This window comes from Hypanus sabinus, chromosome 1 (genome assembly GCF_030144855.1).
Source record: "Hypanus sabinus isolate sHypSab1 chromosome 1, sHypSab1.hap1, whole genome shotgun sequence".
Classification (NCBI taxonomy): domain Eukaryota; kingdom Metazoa; phylum Chordata; class Chondrichthyes; order Myliobatiformes; family Dasyatidae; genus Hypanus; species Hypanus sabinus.
The window spans coordinates 54,335,219-54,355,804 of NC_082706.1; positions in this window are offsets into that span (position 1 = coordinate 54,335,219).

The window sequence follows — 20,586 nt, forward strand, 5'->3', positions numbered from 1 at the left end:
GAGAGTGGAGAGACTGCAAGTGGTGTCGGTAGCGCAGCTGTCGTGCTGGATGGGATGTGTGTGTCGCTGTGTGTGTGTGGTCAGTGGTGATGAAGGCCCGCAGAACTGAGGATTCCGGACAGTGAGTGGTGGGAGGGGCCCGTCATATACCACAGTCACACTTTCAAGATGGCTCTGGAAGTCCAGCCCCAACAGCACAGGTGCGCACAGATTAGGCATGACTAGAAGTGCAAAGTTCCGATATTCTGTGCCTTGCACCACCAATGTCGCTACACAACCCGCCCGGATGTCTGTGGAATGTGACCCAGAAACCAAATGGATCTTCTGACTTACTGGCCGTGTTGCGAGTCCACAGCGTTGCACTGTGTCCGGGTGAATGAAACTCTTAGTGCTGCCCGTGTCAAACAGGCATCTAGTCCTGTGACCCTCCACCCGGATGTCCATCATGGACCTTGCAAGCTGGTGTGGGGCGCTTTGGTCGAGGGTTACAGTGGCCAGAATTGAATCGCCGTCGGGGTACCCGGTAAGCATCGGAAGGTCGGGGGCGGGGCATGCTGACGTCGACAGGTATTGGAAACAAAAACTATCTTTTAACAATCAAAACCATACATTTAATAGAGACAAGAATCCAAAGCAGTAGGATAGTCCTCATCCAGAAAGCTTCGAGCATCAGATGTGGAGAGAAAGACACATCATGGTGCATTCAAAGGCGAGATTCTAAGTTTTGTAGGGTATAAAGCGCTGGTTTTAGGTTTTTCTCATAACATCCGGACATCCAAGGTTTAAAAGCGAATCACGCCTTCATCACTTCTGGGCTGAAATCCTCCACAAGCTGAAATTGGAATTCTCTCAATTTAACCATCCCTAAAAACCGAGCCAAATGAGTAAGGTGCTCTTTAACATGCACATAATGAAATTGAACAATTACAACAGGTGGTTTAGATGAAGAACTTGGTGATCGGTGCATAATTCTATGGGCACGATCAAGTAACGGAGGACTATCTGGGAATACAGAAGAGAACACATCCTTTAAAAGTTGAGTGAAATACTTTGTTCAATACCTTCCGGGAGTCCAAGTATGCGTAAGTTCTGTCTTCTAGACCAATTTTCAAAATCAACTCTCTTGGCTTTAAGTATTTCCAACTGTTTAATCACTGAAGATAATTTCTGCTTCAGTTTCTCGATTTTCAAGTCTCGCTTCTGAGCGTCCTCTTGCAGAGTTGCGGTTAGAGTTTGCTGCTGTATAACTTCATGATCAATCTTATCCAGAGAATCCTGGAAAGCCTTTAAATCTGCTTTGTAAGTTTGTCGTTGTTCTTCAAATTTTTCATTCATGAGCTCCAATATCGTATCATAAGTCAATTAGGATCAGTCTTTTTTTTCTTTCCATTGCCGTTAGAATCTTTCTCAAGGTCTCGCCCTTTAGATCTTAAAGCCATTTTAGTACTCATTTCTTCAAAATTCAGAGTACCCTCTTAAAGATAAGTCCAAAAAAGTAACAAGAATCTGCTGGTGTAGGTAAAAATAAGTTAAATAAGTGTGATCATAGGTTAAAAAAGTAAAGGTTATGGAGCAAATCTAAAACAGTGCTCACTCCATAAGCATCTCCTGATGACCTCCCCAAATTTAAATCTTTACCCTGTTATTAAACAGTCCTTACAGATTTGGTTTCACTTTCACAATTTTTAAAATTTTAAACAACTTAAGTTGTCTATTATTTTATATCGAACCTTTTATTTAAACCTTCAATAACCGATCTCATTTTTCTCGTATGAAGAAATAAAGGGATCCGTTCTTTTACAGATTTATTTTGTGATGGTCAATTGATGACTTTTGAAGCGTTAATTAACAAATATTCTCTTGCTCATACACATTTTCTGTAATAGCTTCAGGTTCGACATTTTTCACAACAATATTTATCTAAGTTTCCATATTTGCAAGAATCTGATTGGTTGGATACCATTTTGAAGTTGAATACTTTAGTGAGAGATTCCATTAGCAGAATTTGTAATTTACTTTTGTTACAAAAAGAGAACCTCTCACTAAAGATTAAACAAGATTGGGAGAGAGAACTTAGTATGACCTTTGTTAATGAAGATTGGTTGCTAGTTTGAAAAACGTAGATTTTTCTTCCATATATGCCAATCACTGTTTAATTCAGTTCAAAATTGTTCACCATTACTATTTAACAAAGGAGAGACTATCTAAAATATTTCCTGGTATAGACAACTACTCCGATAGGTGTAAAACTGAAGTAGGTACTTTGTCACAGATGTTCTGGTCATGTTCTCCATTAAAACCATTTTGGAAATCTTTATTTTCTACAATTTCTAAAGCTCTGAAAATTAATTTACAACCTAATAGATTGACTGTTCTATTTGGAATAGTTCCGCATCATATTCAGGGTATTTCATCTTCAGATCAATATGTAATTGCATTTGTTACATTAATGGCTATTTTATTAAAATGGAAAGATACCTCTATCCCTATATTAATTTAATGGTTTTCTCAAGTAATGTTATGTCTCAGTTTGGAAAAAATTAGAAGTAGAAATTTTGATCTCCGATTTGATTTTGAGAGAAGATGGGGCTCTTTTGCCAAATATTATCCTTTAATTTGAATTATTTTATATGGTTTCTGTCCAATTTTATTCTATACAAATATGAATTGGTGGTTGATGAATCTTTTTCTTTATATATAGATGATGGTAAGATGTATTGCTTTGGGGGGTCAATTCCTAATGGGTTTTTCCCCTTTTTTGTAGTCAGTGGGCTTTTTTTCTTAGTTAGATGGGGTTCTTTCAATTTCCTTCTTTTCCTTACATAAATATATATCTTTTCATTTTAATATATTACAATCAGTTTTTATTTTCTTCAGCTTTATTAATTGTGTATATATTAATTTGTTGGTTTTGTATCATTTTATAGCTGTAGAAGATTATGTACCAATAAAAAGATTCTAAAAATGAAAAAATGGAATAATAATAACACGATTGTTGTGGTGGGAGATTTTAATTTCCCAAATATTGACTGGCATCTCCCTAGAGTGAGGGTTTTTTTGGGGTGTAGTTTGTTAGATGTGTTCAGCAAGGTTTCTTGACACAATATGTAGATAAGCCTACAAGAGGAGAGGCTTGATCTGGTATTGGGAAATGAACCTGGTAAGGTGTCAGGTCTCTCAGTAGAGAGCATTTTAGTGATCACAATTCTATCTCCTTTACCATAGCATTGGAGAGGACTTGGAACAGACAAGAGAAACATTTAATTGGAGTAGAGGGAAATATGAGGCTAGCAGGCAGGAATTTGGAAGCATAAATTGGAAACAGAAATTCTCAGGGAAATGTATGGAGGAAATGTGGCAAATGTTCAGGGGATATTTGCGTGGGGTTCTGCATAGATCCGTTCCAAAGAGACAGGGAAATGATGGTAGGGTACAGGAATCATGGCGTACAAAGGCTGTTTCAAATCTAGTCAAGAAGAGCTTATGAAAGGTTCAAAAAACAAGATAATAACAGAGATCTGGAAGATTATAAGGCTAACAGATTAAAAAGGAAATTAGAAGAGCCAAAAGGGGCCAAGAGAAGACCTTGGCAGATAGGATTAAAGAAAACCCCAAGGCATTCTACAAGTATGTGAACAGTAAGAGGGTAAGACATGAGAGAATAGGACCAATCAAGTGTGACAGTGGAAAAAGTTTATGGAACCGGAGGAGATGGCAGAGGTACTTAATGTACACTTTGCTTCCGTATTCACTATGGAAAAGGATATTGGTGATTGTTGAGATGACCTGCAGTGGACTGAAATGTTTGAGCATGTAGATATTAAAGAAGAAGATGGGCTGGAGCATTTGGAAAGCATCAAGTTGGATAAGTCATGGGACCAGATGGGATGTATCCTAGGCTCCTGTGGGAGGTGAGGGAAAAGATTGCTGAGACTCTGGCAATGACTTTTGCATCATCAGTGAGGACAGGAGGGGTTCTGGAGGATTGGAGGGTTGCAGATGTTGGTCCCCTATTCAATAAAGGGTATAGGGATAGCCCAGGAAATTATAGAGACCAGTGATTCTTACTTCAGTGGTTGGTAAGTTGATGGAGAAGATCTTGAGAAGCAGTATTTATGAACATTTGGAGAGCCATAATATGACTAGGAATAGTCAGCATGACTTTGTCAAGGGCAGATCGTGACTTACGAGACCGATTGAATCTGTTGAGGATGTGACTAAGCACAATGATGAAGTTATAACTGTAGATGTAGTGTATATGGATTTTAGCAAGGCATTTGACAAGGTACCCCATGCAAGGCTTACTGAGAAAGTAAGGAGTCATGGGATCTATGTGGATATTGCTTTGTGGATCCAGAACTGGCTTGCCCACAGAAGGCAAAGAGTGGTTGTAGATGGGTCATGGAGGTTGATGACCAGTGCTGTGCCTCAGGAACCTGTTCTGGAACCCCTACTCTTGGTGATTTTTATAAATGACCTGGATGAGGAAGTGGAGGAATGGGTTAGTAAATTTGCTGATGACACCAAGGTTGGGGGAGTTGTGAATAGTGTGGAGGGCTGTCAGATGTTACAGAAGGACATTGATAGGATACAAAACTGGACTGAGAAGTGGCAGATGGAGTTCAACCCAGTTAAGTGTGAAATGGTTTATCTTGGTAGGTCAAATATGATGGCTGAATGTAGCATTAATGGCAAGACTCTTGGCAATGTGGAGGTTCAGAGGGACCTTGGGGTCTGAGTCCATAGCACACTCAAAGCTGCTATGCAGGTTGACTCTGTTGTTAAGAAGGCATTTAGAGCATTGTCGTTCATCAATCATGGGATTGAGTTTAAGAGCCGAGAGGTAATGTTGCAGCTATATAGGACCCTGGTCAGACCCCACTTGGAGTACTGTGCTCAGTTCTGGTCGCCTCACTACAGGAAGGACATGGAAACCGTAGAAAGGATGCAGAGGAGATTTACAAGGATGTTGGCTGGATTGTGGAGCATGCCTTATGAGAATAGGTTGAGGGAACTCACTTTTCTCCTTGGAATGACGGAGGATGAAAGGTGACCTGATAGAGGTGTATAAGATGACGAGAGGCATTGATCGTGTGGATAGACAGAGGTTTTTTTTTTCCCCAGGCACAGTTTTAAGGTGCTTGGAAGCAGGTACAGTGGAAATGTCAGGGGTAAGCTTTTAACACAGAGAGTGGTGAGTGCGTGGAATGGGACTCGTGGATAGGTACATAGAGCTTAGAAAACTAGATGGCTATGGTTAACCCTAGGTAATTTCTAAGGTAAGGACATGTTCGACACAGCTTTGTGGGCCAAAAGGCCTATATTGCGCTGTAGGTTTTCTACATTTCCGTGTTTCTGTGTTTCTAGAAGGTTGAGTTCACTCAACCTATTTTCATAAGTCATGCTCCCCAATCCAGACACCATCCTTGTAAGTCTTCTCTGCACTCTTTCTGTGGTTCTACATCCTTCCAATGATGAGATGACCAGAACTGAGCACAGTACTCCAAGTTTAATTGCATATGGTGTACTGTCTATTATTTCGTGGTATTGATTAATAACGGTAACATATCACACAATATCGACACAAATAAGAGGTTTTGCACCTCAGATTTCACGTTTGGTGTCTTCCCTAGACTAATGCTGCCAGCTGAACTTGAGGGTTACAATTGTGGGGTTAGTGTTCAGGATTGATTTCATTGGATGCTGTGTGATTGCCCTGAGCATTGAAACAGTGGGTTGTGTGTTTAAGTCTGAGCTAAACTATTCTGCAGTAAAGCGATTACGATACATGGGTATGGAATGGTGACGTGCATCCATGGGGTTACTGGTAACGAATGTGTGCATGTTGAGTAGGGTAGATATTTGTACTCCTGGTGAATTGTTATTTTGACTTTGAAGTACTGTTAAAGCTGTATGCAAAGTTACAACTGTGGGGTGGAGATTTGATAAAATGGCAGGCACAAACCTTGTTTTAGTTCAGACTGGCACTGACTAACAGCAGTGGAACTGCCTGGTGCTATCAGTGCCCCAGGAGATATGGTGCTGTGGACTGTGTTACTTTCCAGGAGGTGGAGTGTGTATCGGAGCAGGCGGAATCGCAAATCGAGTCTCCCGTCGTTGGGGGTAGAGACTTCAAAGACAGGGTTCTCTCATTTCTGAGGAATGGTCAGATTTGGAATGTCTATAAAGTCCTCATGCCCCAGTGAAGAGTGAGAGTTCTGAGCTGGTATCAGCCCTTACCTCTAGCGAATAACTGGCCCAGTACACAGGCAGAGGTTCCTCGTCATTGGAAGCTAAGAGTATTCTCAGGAATAATGCCCAGCAGGAGGGGGAAGAGGAGTATGAGATTTGAGTGGAGCAGACGCTCAGTTTTTAGATGAGTGGCAGTGCTCTGCTGACGTAAAGAGACAGAGATTTGTTGAGAGTGTGATGGGGCGAGCCACTGATGTGTTGAGAGCTGTAAAGTCCCAGTACCTCCTTGCCACTGCTGCCGCTTACGCAAGCACTGGAAAATGCATTTGGCATGACAGGAAGCCCACTGGAGCACATGACGAGGCTTCAGAACATGTGTCAGGAGAAAGGGGAGAAGCTTTCTACCTACAGCTTTCGGCTAGAGAGGCAGCTAAATTGCATGCGGAGTAAAAGGGTCATTCAGGCGGCTGAGGTGGATCAGTTAAGAATGGACCAAATAGCAAAGGGTGTCCTGTCCCAGGACCTGGTTGCTTGGGCTCTCCGACTGTCTCGTAGACATGCCCCTCCCTCTTTTGTTGAGCTGATCAGAGACGTACGGGAGGAGGAGAATGTGTCGTAGGCACTGGAGGGCTCCATCAGCAGGGAAACCTCTTGGAAAGTGAGCCTTGGTTACCTAAGCAGAGAGAGACGTCAGGAAACTTAGAGGAGACCCAGTGAAGGAATAGCCTAGTGTCTCGGGGAGGAAGCACGTTCCCAGCAATATACCAAGGAGCCCTTGAAAGTGAAAGACCCTATTCCTGAAGGCTTAATGGGACCATGCTCCAGACAGAGGGTTTTTATGCTAAAGCCATACTCAACACAGAGTTACAGATCACTTTGCTGTACTGTTCATTTTACAACCAGTATCTGATGTCACTCAGTGCACTAGAGATCTGGGGTCTTAGTGCATGTGATTATTCATGCAATGGTTGTTTGTCAGTGAAGCTGGAGTTTTTGGAAGCTGATATGGGATTGGCTGATGTCCTTGATACATTAGTCTTGGTTCGTACGGACCCCGTTGAGAAGGGCAACATTTCTTTCTTTTTCAATCTTTTTTAATGAGTTTCAAATTGATAAACATAACAATGATAATGATACAAAGAGATCAGGATTACATTAATAATGGTTAACATATACAGATACAGTCACTGAGTAACATATTTAATTTAAACTTCCCACTCTCTCAATAACTGAACATAAAAAGGTTCAAACAGAAGTTTTTACCCCTTACACTAAAATACACAAAACAAAACAGAAACTGCGCTGCCATATTTCATCAGTTTAAATCATTATTTGTCATTAACTACGCTCCTCTACACAAACAAAGAGTTATTAAAAAGGATTCAGAAAAGTTCAACTTACATCATATGAAAATGTTAAATAAATTACCTCCAAGTTTCTTCAATTTAACCGAAGGATCAGTGATACCACTCCTAATTTTGTTTCCGAATTTAAGCATGTTATAGTTTGGGAAAACCATTGAAATGTGGTAGGGGGATTAGAATCTTTCCATTTAAATAAAATGGATCTTCTGGTTATTAATGTAACAAATGCAATCAGACAACAAGCTGAAGGGGATAAATGAATAAAGTTTATCATTGGTAATCCAAAAATTGCAGTAATAGGATGATGTTGTAACTCAATACGTAAAACTACCAACATAATATCAAAAATGTCTTTTCAATATTTTTCCAAAAGGTGACAAGACCAGAACATATGTGTCAAGGAAGCTACCTCAGAATTACATCTGCCACAGGCAGGATTTATATGACCATAAAAATGAGCTAACATATCCTTAGACATATGGGCTCTATGAACCACCTTAAATTGTATCAAAGTGTGTCTAGCACACATTGAAGAAGTGTTAAACAGTTGGAGAATTTTCTCCCATTTCTCTAAGGGTAAAGGTACCTGAAGTTCTCTTTCCCACTCATTCTTAATTTTATCAGGCACACCTAAAACTATTTTTTGTAATTAAATCATAAACAATTGTTATTAAAATCTTCTGATAGGGGTTTAAACCTAAAAACATTCTGTAATTTTAATTTGACGTGATATTGGAAAAGTAGGTAAAATAACCTTGAAAAAGTTTCTAATATGTAAATATCTGAAAAAATGTGACCTAGGCAAATTATATTTATTAGACAACCTTCAATGAGACAATTATCCATGAATAAATCATGAAAATATATTATTCCCTTCGTTTTCCATAAAAGAAAAGCTTGGTCAGTTCTGGATGGTTGGAAGAAAAATTGGATATAATAGGACTTGATAGGATAAATTTATTCAATCCAAAATAATTAAAAAATTTTAACCATATTTGTATTGTATGTTTAATTATTGGATCAATTGTTTGTTTATTCAGTTTAGTAAGTGCAAAGGGAAGTGAAGCCCCTAAAATAGAAGCCAATGAGAACCCCAATACAGACTCACACTCGCGGTTCACCCATCGTGGACATTGGATTTCATCCAGATCTTGTGTCCAGAATGTTAGGTATCGAATATTAATTGCCCAATAATAGAATCTAAAGTTCAGCAATGCCAAACTGCCATCCTTTTTTGATTTCTGTAAATACTTTTTACTTAATCTAGGATATTTATTCTCAGATTCAGATTCAGTTTATTGTCATTTAGAAACCACAAATGCAATGCAGTTAAAAAATGAGACAACGTTTCTCCAGAATGATATCACAAAAGCATATGACAAAACAGACTACACTAGAAAATCCACATAATGTTTGGCAATCCCCAATCCAGAGTCCGGAGAGGCTGCTGCGTATTCTGCCATATATATGAAGAAATTTCAGAATCAATAGTATCAAAAAAGGATTTAGAGATGAAGATTGGTACCGTCTGAAATAGATACAGAAATTTAAGTAAAATAATCATCGGAATAGCATTGATTCAACCAATCAATGATAGGGAGAATGGGGACCATTTAGTGAGCAGTTGTTTAAAATGATTAATTAAGGGTAAAAAGTTAACTTTAAATAGATCCTTACACTTCGTAGTAATTTTAGCACCCAAATAAGTAAATCTTGGCGTGGACCAAATACAAATACAAATACTTTATTGTCACCAAACAATTGATACTAGAGCATACAACCATCACAGTGATATTTGTTTCTGAGCTTCTCATTATTTCTAGTGAGGAGGCTCATGGGGGCCCGCAAGGAGAAAGCTGGAGAGAGCTTTCGGGGAATGTTGTCTGTTCACCCGGTGTTTTGAGCTGCTTTTCAGGAAGTGTGTGGCTGTATTGTACATGATACCAAGGTTAAACGATTTTAAACTATATGGTTTATCCAGTCAACGCTATCGTGATACAGCCCAGGGAAATAGCGAGAGTGATGGGCACCCCCAAATTTCCTGGAATGCCTGATGGCAAGTCCCTTTTAGTGGACATGCTGGAAGACCATAAGGAGGAGTCAGGATTATGTGCTCAGGAACTGGTGAAGCCCAAACTGCAGAAGCCCTCGATTGTACAGGCGAACAAGATGACTATAATTGTCAGGAACACGGTAAAGGGGAAGGTCACATTCAAGCAGGGGATGCCCCTGGCACATCTTATCCCGGTGACGGTAATGTCTAGCGTCCCGGTGAGACAAGCTGGGGAGAAGACCTCTGCAAAGGGGAGAAAGTTGACCACTGAGTCATTCAACTTCAGGGACTCCTCAGTGTGTTTGTGGGTTGGAAGCGGAGGTCTCAGAGAACCAGGAGACCACTGGGTTGGCTGATCTATGTAGCATGGGGGGAACAAAGTGTGGCCCTTTGGGAGCTATTTCACTGCCTTGTGCACCTGGGTTGGACTTTGTGCTGTTACGTACTCTGTAACTGGGTGTCTGACCAGCAGAGAAAGAAGAATCCATTGGAGTCTGGTGGTGCCAAACTAAAGGTGTTTATTAGTAATCTACACAATACAATATCAAAAATGCAAATATACATATAAAACAAGTTAGCAGTAATAAACCTATAAGTGTAGGAATAATAATAAGCAATAATAAATGTCTAGGGGTAAATGAATTGTCATAGGAAAGTATAGAGTTCAGTTCATAAATGCTGAAGTAGTTATGGTTGTTGTATTGAGAGAGAGCGAGCGAGATGTAACACCAACAGTTGCAGCAGGCAAACCTTCCGTGGTTTTCTTAATCCGTTGTATCATTGTGGTCATTCAGTTATGACCTCTCTGGTCTTCAGCTAGACCGTTCTTCTGTGGTGGACTCGTCACTCTGGCATGAGTGGAGACACACACAAGTCCCCACCGGCCCTGCTGTAACTCTGTGAGCTTTACTGACTTATCTCATGATTCAGTCTCCAAAGCCCCCACCTTTCTGTGGGTTCCCAACACTCAGTCAGTGTCCACTGGTGTGTCTGAAGGGTGTCTCTCCAGACCTGTCTTTTATCCCCACTCACGGGGTCTCAGCTATCCTTCAACTCTGAATGACAGTGTCCATCAAATCAGGCCACTCCTGTTATCTCTTGAGGAATGTTAACGAGCAAAGTACAGTCCATGTAGTAGAAAGTAAATAATTCAGGAAGAGTCATAATACAGTAAATCAACAGTCTCTCTCCCCCTCTTATCTGTCGCAAATGTTCTTGTCTGGGCTTTATCTCTCTCTCTCTCTCTCTCTCTCTCTCTCTCTCAATAGTAGCATAACAACAGCAATAGTTCGTAGTTCTCAGGAGGGAGGCTGGGAATGGTTAACTCTGCACCCCATTGACCATCAGGTCTGTTCATCACTCATAACAGTGCTTTGCATGATGGGTTGGCAAATTATCTCAATGTCATGAGGACATCATTAATTCTGATGGGGAGAGAGCATAATGCCCTGGGAAAGTTCTCACTGCTAATGTAATGGTTTTTCTTTAGCAGCAATGTTGGGTTATGGCTGGAGATAACGGGGGCTTTGGAATGTGTGCAGTACAATGAGGAAGTGTCTTTTTCTTGTTGTGTGCCTGCGACCGAGGTCATCTGGGTCTTTTGTTTGGTGGAAGATAAAGATAGAAGATGCCGGAAAGGAGAGGTCATAGACATCAGAAATGAGTGGACTTGGAGTGAGGCCGGGAGTTGATGAAGCCTGGGGAAATCGCTGGAGGACCAGCGGAAGGGAAGCAAGAGCTCCAATGTGCACATCAGACAGTTTCATTAAAATGGGCCTTTTTCTTTTTGTTTTACTTTACTACCGCTATAGTTAAATTAAAAATTATAAAATGAAATGGTTTAATTGTATATGGTGTATTGTCTGTTATTTCATGGTACTGATTTGTAACAGGGGAACAGATCACACAATACCAATGCAAACAGGGAGTTTGCGCCTCAGATTCCACATGGTGCGTGGGGCCAAACTATCTTCCCTAGACTGACGCCACCGTCAGAACCTCAGGGTTCCATACATAAACACCATAATCTACAGTTTTTATTGCAATGTACTGCTGCCACATAACAACAAATTTCATGACTTATGCCAGTGGAATGAAACATGATTCTGATTCTGATGCATCTGGAACTTCCCCTCTTCTCCTTACTACCAGAGGGGAGGAGCCACAGGAGACCAAAACCCACACTCAATGATTCATGAACAGCTTCTTCCACTCTGCCATCAGATTTCTGAATGTCCCTGAACACAACCTCATTGCTTTTATATTGCACTTGATCTATTTTGATTATTTAATCTAAGGATAAAATGGGAGTTATAGGCCAATAAGCCTGATGTCAAGGTAAATTAATGGAAACTATTTTAATTGACAAGGTATTTAAGTATTTGGACAGACAGGACCTGATTAAGGTTAGTCAACAAGGCTGAGTGCGTTGTGAGTCATGTCTCACAAATCTTAAGAGTTTTTCAAGGAGGTTACAAGGAAAGATAGTGAACATGGTCTGTCCACATGGACTTTAACAAGGCCTTTGATAAAGTCCTGCATGGGAGGCTGGTCCAGAAGGTTCATTTGGTTGGCATTCAGTAGTAAATTGGATTCAACATTGGTTTAGCAGGAGAAGACAGAGATTTGTAGTAGATGGTTGCTTCCCTGACAGGAGGAGTACCGCAGGGATCAGTGTTGGGTCCATTGTTGTTTTCCATCTACCGTATATGAACAATTTCATTCATAATGTGGTAAACTGGATCAGCAAATAACAGTTCAGCACAGACTAGATGGGCAGAAGGGCCTATTTCTGAGCTGTAGTACTTTATAATATATCATAACTTTACATCTTTCCATTCCACTGCTGGTGAAAAGCAACACATTTCAGGTCATATCAATCAATGACAGTAAACCTGATTTCAAACTGTCTTTATGTTTGAGTCAGGGAATTTGTGTGACGTTTTGAAACTTTCTATCTATGTAATTGAAAAGTCCTCAGCTTTCAATCTCCTTCACACAGCAGATTTACAGATGTGAGCTTCTAAGTCAGGCTAAAACATTGACTGTGCTCCTGAATCAGGATCAGTTCAACAGTTCTGTACAAGGTCAGGTGTAGCCATTACTTCGTCACTTTGAGAAACGTCAATGTTTCTGATCATATTCTCCAGAGCGTACAGGGCAAGGATGCATTTCATCATCTCGATCAGATCACCTCTCCATTGATATGAAACCACAAACATGGAAGGCTTCTCTATCCCAGTCAATACTGACAACAACGTAAACTGAGAGAGAGGAAGCACACGGGTATTAATGTACTTATAAACTCCTCAGGGAGATGACAAGTTATGCACCAAATTCTGGATTAATAAGTAGAGAAACAGTTCCTTGTCATTTATCAGTGGAATCTTGCTATGCACAGTTTGGCTACTGTGTTTCCCACACCACAACATGGAAAACACATCACTGACTGGAGAACAGAGAGACCGAGGGTAGAAGATCATGATTCCCTGAAAGTGGTGACACAGATAGAGATGGCGGTGATGGTGGTGTTATTTCATCAGTCAGAGCAATGAGTACAGGAGTTGGTACGTCACATTACAGATGCACAAGCTATCAGTGAGATCATTACCTTGTCCTGCAGCTGCTTGTATTCATAAATTCACTTATGGTCTTTCTCTTGTATCCCCAGTAGTTCAAACTTGGTCCCAATCACAACCCTGTAAATATCTGGAAGGGAAAGGTAATCAAGATATCATTATCAATCTGCCACATCATGTTAACAATGGTTACACAGAGGAAAAGAAAGCACTTACATTTCTGTGCCACGACCATCTGTAACTCCTTAAACAGGTTCATTTGTTCCTCACTGATCGTCAGCTTTGTATCCAGGTTACTGGGTGATAGGAAGGTAAGTTGTGAGTTCAGTAGCTTTTGTTCATGTTTGTTTCCTTATGCCATTCAGCCAGTCTAGTTTATGCTAGCTCTTAGTCAGTGCACCCTTCTCTCACCTCCCCATCAACTCTCCACCATTCTGACAACCCACTGGAAGTGACAGCAGCAGACTGACCCAATGCGTTGCAATGGAACGTGGCGAATGAGGCAAACCCAAGTGCAGGACACAGGTACAGAGGCTGAGTTAGGATGCTTACATGGGCGTAAACGCTGAACAGCAAACAGGAGGGATCTTGACATGGAGACCTAATATGGAGCCTTGACATGGGGCCTTGACTCAGAGAGACTGAATCTCATAGATAAACCTTGAAACTGATGCTAAACTTAGTACAAATGGTTCTAAGTGGTTGGGAAACGTTAGTATTACACAGGAAAATGACCAACGATCTGGCAGCTAGGGTTTGTAACGCCAGGGTTCTTATACTTCAGGTCTTGATGGAAACCAGGTGTGCTGTCATCGGACGGAATTAGCAGCAATTGAGAAATTAATGGTCGGAACCTGTGGCACAATCAAAGGCAATTAAGAGCAAGATAGGGATTTAACAACTGGGACCATGACACAATTATCTGCACATCGTTGGGATATGGGAGCCAGAAACCAGGATCATCAGCGGGGCAAGCTATATCACCACAGGAAGAAAGTGCAAACACCATGCAGACAGCTCTGGAGGCTGGGATGGAATCAGAATCACTGGATTTGCAAGGAAGAACTACTAACTGCTCCATCACTGTGTCACACAGTAGTACAGACGACCTGCTCCAATTATATTGGGTCCTGGTGAGGCTTGTGCACAGTTCAGGATTCCTGACCCAAGGAAGGATTACAGCAATGGCTGACCAGTCTGATCCGGGGATGGTGGGTTTGACGAATGAAGAGAGATAAGAACAGGAACAGGAACAGAGTGTAGGGGAATGTAATGGGTGACAGATGGCACATATTGTTATCATAGAAACTGTTCTACATAATTCACAAACACTGTCATTGAGTTGTGTTCACTGTAAGAGACAGTGTCTGACGTATTGATATCAGTTTAAGGTGATTGCTTTGGGTTTTTCTATAACGGAAGTAAAGGTCTCAAAATCCTACAGGAGCCAACACCCCCACCCATCCCTCCACTAACCCCAGTCTTCTCCTCCAATTCAGTAAGGAGAACCGATCTAGTCTGGACCTCAACACCCTTCTTCTGTTGGCCCATGGCCATTGACTAGTCAATGTCTGTTCACACATCATTTTGGAAGTAAGACATGATCTCATGGCCACACACAGAATTCCAACATCAAACCCCACATGGTGGAGAGGAGGGCTCGTAATGGATGCCAGCAGAAAGCAATGTGGGAGACAAAGAGGAGCTAATCTAGAAGAGTTGGAGCAGGGGTGGAAACTTCATAGAGGCAGGTGGCTCTGTAATCTTCACTAGCAGTGGAGTGGATGCTGGGGTCATGCGCATCAGCTTTGAGTGTCCTGTGGACTAGGACCCCAAGATCTCTCTGATCCTCCACACTGCCAAGAGTCTTAACATGAGTACTATATTCTGCCATCATGTTTGACCTACCAAAATGAACTGCCTCACACTTACCTGGGTTGAACTCCAACTGCCACTCCTCAGGGCAATTTTTTATCTTATCACTGTCCCACTATAACCTCTGACAGCCCTCCACACTATCCACAACACACCCAACCTTTGTGTCATCAGCAAATTTATGCACCCATTCCTCCGCTTCCTCATCCAGGTCATTTATAAAAATCATGAAGAATAAAGGTCCCAGAACAGATCCCCGAGGCACACCACTGGTCACCAACCTCTATGTAGAATATGCCCATCTACAACCACTCTTTGCCTTCTGTGGGAAAGCCAATTCTGGATCCACAAAGCAGTGTCCTCTTGGATCCGTTGCCTCCTTACTTACTCAATAAGCCTTGCATGGGGCACCTTATTAATGTCCTTGCTGAAATCCATATACAGTACTCCTACTGCTCTATCCTCATCAATGAGTTTAGTCACATCATCAAAAATTACAATCGGGCTCATTAGGAATGACCTGCCTTTGACAAAGCCATGCTGATTATTCCCAATCACATCATGCCTCTCCAAATGTTCATAATTCCTACCTCTTAGAATCCTGTCCATCAGAGAAGTAAGACTCACTGGTCTATAATTTCCTGGGCTATCTCTGCCCCTTTTCTTGTATAAGGGAACAACATCCACAACCCTCCACACCTCTGGAACCACTCCTCTACCCATTGATGATACAAATATCTTCACCAGAGGCTCAGTCTCACCTCCCACAGTATCCTGGGGTACATCTCGTCTGGTCCCGGTGACTTGCTCCACCGAACTATTGTCTCAGCTTGCTCCTGCCCTACTGAACTCATTTCTGCATAACTTGACACTGTCTTATCCCCCCTTGTTCAATCTCTTCCCACCTATGTTTGTGACATTGGTGCTGCCTCCTGTATGCATGCTGAGCTCATTGACTTCATTAACTTTGCCTCGAACTTTCACCCTGCCCTTAAATTTACCTGGCCCATTTCCGACACCTCCCTCCCCTTTCTTGATCTTTCTGTCTCCCTCTGGAGATGGCTTATCTACTGATATCTACTATAAGCCACAGCTCTCACAGCTACCTGGACTATTTCTCTTCCCACCCTGTCTCTTGCAAAAATGCTATCCCCTTCTCGCAATTCCTCCATCTCCGCCGCAGCTGCTCTCAGGATGAGGCTTTTCATTCCAGGACGAAGGAGATGTCTTCCTTTTATAAACAAAGGGGCTTCCCTTCTTCCACCATCAACTCTGCTCTCAAACACATCTCTCCCATTTCCCTAACATCTGCCCTCACCCCATCCGCCTGCCACCCCACTCAGGTTAGGGTTCCCCTCGTCCTCACCTACCACCCCACCAGCCTCCAGGTCCAACGTATAATTCTCCGTAACTTCCGCTACCTCCAAAGGGATCCCACTACCAAGCACATCTTTCTCTCCCTCCCTTATCTGCTTTCCGCAGTGATCGCTCCCTATGCGACTCCCTTGTCCACTTGTCCCCCCTCCATCACTTCCCACCGATCTCCCTCCTGGCACTTATCCTTGTAAGCGGAACAAGTGCTACACCTGCCCTTACACTTCCTCCCTCACCACCATTCAGGGCCCCAGACAGTCCTTCCAGGTGAGGCGACACTTCACCTGTGAGTCAGCTAGTGTGGTATACTGTGTCCAGTGCTCCCAGTGTGACCTTTTATATATTGGTGAGACCCAACACAGACTGGGAGACCGTTTCGCTGAACACCTACACTCGGTCCACCAGAGAAAGCAGGATCTCCCAGTGGTCACATATTTTAATTCCACATCCCATTCCCATTCTGATATGTCTATCCCTGGCCTCCTCTACTGTCAAGATGAATCCACACTCAGGTTGGAGGAACAACATCTTATATACCGGCTGGGTAGCCTCCAAACTGATGGCATGAATATTGATTTCTCTAGCTTCCGTAATGCCCCCCTCCCCTTCTTACCCCATCCCTGACATATTTAGTTGTTTGTATTTTTTTCTCTCTCTCTCTGCAAATCACCTTGCCTGCTCATCATCTCCCTCTGGTGCTCTCTCCCTCCCCCTTTCTTTCTCCCGAGGCCTCCCTTCCCATGATCCTTTCCCTTCTCCAGCTCTGTATCACTTTCGCCAATCACCTTTCCAGCTCTTAGTTTCATCCCACCCCCTCCGGTCTTCTCCTATCATTCTGCATTTCCCCCTCCCCCCACTACTTTCAAATCTCTTACCATCTTTCCTTTCAGTTAGTCCTGACGAAGGGTCTCAGCCCGAAATGTTGACAGTGCTTCTCCTTATGGTTGCTGCCTGGCCTGCTGTGTTCCACCAGCATTTTGTGTGTGTTGACTTAACCAACTTGATGCCTTCCAAAAGCTCCTGCACATTCTCTTTCTTAGTATCTACAGTGGCATGCAAAAGTTTGGGCACCCCTGGTCAAAATTTCTGTGACTGTGAACAGCTAAGCGAGTAAAAGATGACCTGATTTCCAGAAGGCATAATATTAAAGATGGCTCATTTCTTAAAAATTTTAAGCAAGAAAACTTTTTATTTCCATCTTTTACAATTTCAAAATAACAAGAAAGAAAAAGGGCCTGAAGCAAAAGTTTGGGCCCCCTTCATGGCTGTACTCAGTAACACCCCCTTTAGCTAGTATCACAGCTTGGAAACACATTCTGTAGCCAGCTAAGAGCCTTTCAATTCTTGTTTGGGGGATTTCCACCCATTCTTCCTTGCAAAAGGCTGCTAGTGCTGTGAGATTCTTGGGCCGACTTGCATGCACTGCTCTTTTGAGGTCTATCCACATATTCTTGATGATGTTCAGGTCAGAGGACTGTGAGGGCCATGGCAAAATCTTCAGCTTGTGCCTCTTGATGTAATCCATTATGGATTTTGAGGTGTATTTAGGATCATTATCCTTTGTAGAAGGCATCCCCTTTTCATCTTTGGCTTTTTTTTACAGACAGTGTGATGTTTGCTTTCAGAATTGCTTGTATTTAATAGAATTCATTCTTCTCTCTATCAGTAAATAGTTGGAGAGGGGTTCTTTTCATGAAATTCTGCACCCTTTTTTCTCCAAAGATACCTTTGCTTATAGCGGCCAAAAAATTCTATTTTAACTTCATCGGTCCACAGGACTTGTTTCCAAAATGCATCAGGCTTCTTTAGATGTTCCTTTGAACTTTTTGAACAGAACTTTCTCTCCAAAGCTATTGCAAAGGAGATAGAATTGTGATCATTATCTCCAAAATGCTCTCCCACTGAGAGACCTGACTCCTGACCAGGTTTATTTCCCAATACCAGATCAAGTACTGCCTCTTCTCTTGTAGGCTTATCTACATATTGTGTCAAGAAACCTTCCTGAACACACCTAACAAACTCCACCCCATCTAAACTCCTTGCTCTTCGGAGATGTAAATCAATATTTGGGAAATTAAAATCTCCCACCATGACATCTTTGTTATTATTACACCTTTCCAGAATAAGTCTCCTTCTTCGCTCCTCAAAGTCCCTGCTACTATTGGGTGGTCTATAAAAAACATCCAGAAGAGTTATTTACCCCTTCCTGTTCCTAACTTCAATCCACAGAGTCTCTGTAGACAGTCCCTCCATGATTTCCTCCCTTTCTGTAGCTGTGACACTGTCCCTGATTAGTGTGCCACGCCTACACCTCTATTGCCTCCCTTCCTAGCCTGGCTGTCGAAGTACTCATTCCTGCCCCTGAGTCATCCAACTCTCTGTAATGACCACAACATTATAGCTCCAAGTACTGATCCACACTCTAAGCTCATCCTCTTTGTTTATGATGCTTCTTGCATTAAAATAGACACATCAGAAATGTATCCCTTCTCTATCACCTGCCTATCCTCCCTCCCACATTGACTCCAAGCTTTCTCTATTTGTGAGCCAAATGCCTCTTCCTCGGTCACCTCAGTTCAGTTCCCCCTCCCAACAATTCTAGTTTAAACTCTTCCCAGTAGCCTTAGTAAACCTCCCCGACAGTATATTGGTCCTCCTGGGATTCAAATGCAAACCATCCTTTTTGTACAGGTCGCAGCTGTCCCAAAAGAGGTCCCAATGATCCAGAAATCTGAATCCCTGCCCCCTGCTCCAATCCCTCGGCCACACATTTATCCTCCAGCTCATTCTATTCTTATACTCATTGTCATGTGGCACAGGCAAGTAATCCCAAGATTACTACCTTTAAGATCCTACTTCTCAACCTCCTTCCTAACTCCCTATAGTCTGTTTTCATGACCTCCTCCCTTTTCCTACTTATGTCATTGGTACTTATATGCATACGACCTCTGGCTGTTCTCCCTCCCACTATAGGATATTGTGGACACAATCAGGAACATCCTGGACCCTGGTACCTGGGAGGCAAACTACCATCAGTGTTTCTTTCCTGCGTCCACAGAATCGCCTGTCTGACCCCCTAACTATAGAGCCCCCTATTACTATTGCCTTCATCTTTCTTTCCCTATTCTTCTGTGCCACAGGGCCAGACTCTGTGTCTGAGGCTTCTCACAGGTAGACTGCCCCCTCCACCAACAGTACTCAAACAAGTGTACTTATTGTTAAGGGTGACAGCCACTGGGGTTCTCTCCAACATCTGACTCTTGCCCTTCCCTCTCCTGATTGTTACCCACTTATCTGTCTCCCGAGAACCCAGTGAGACTACTTGCCTATAGCTCCTCTCTATCACCTCCTCACTCTCCCTGACCAGATGAAGGTCATTGAGCTGCATCTACAGTTACCTAACACTGTCCCTAAGGAGCTGAGGATCGACGCACCTGGCATAGATATAGCCGTTCAGGAGGCTGGGGAGTCCTGGAGTCTCCAGGACTTCTCACATCTGACATCAAGCACAGAACAATGGCCTCACAGATATACTTCCGGTGTGTGAAACTCCTGTCGTATGTATCAGAAATGTGAAGTAATGGAGGAAACTCACATTTGTTCCATTGGGAACACTTCCTGCCAGGATCATCTGTAACACTCTGTTTACCCGATCAGTGTTCACCAGAGCATTCCATCCCAAATATGAATTTGGGAATAAATCCTTAACAATAAGTACTCCTGTTTGAGTACTGTTGGGGAGTCCAGCCTACCGGGGGGAAGCAACAGTAGCCGTGCCTTTGGCAGAGAGTCTGGCCCTGTGGCTCAGAAGGGTAGGGAAGGGAAGAGGAAGGCAGTAGTGATAGAGGACTCTATAGTTAGGGGGTCAGACAGGCAATTTTGTGGATACAGGAAAGAAATGCGGATGGTCATTGGCCTCCCAGGGGCCAGGGTCCAGGATGTTTCTAATCGTGTCCACAATATCCTGCAGTGGTAGGGAGAACAGCCAGAGGTCGTGGTACATATTGGTACCAATGACTTAGGCAGGAAAAGGGAAGAGGTCCTGAAAACAGACTACAAGGATTTAAGGAGGACGTTGAGAAACAGCACTGCAAAGGTAGTAATCTTGGGATTACTACCTGTGCCACGCGACAGTGCAAATAAGAATAGA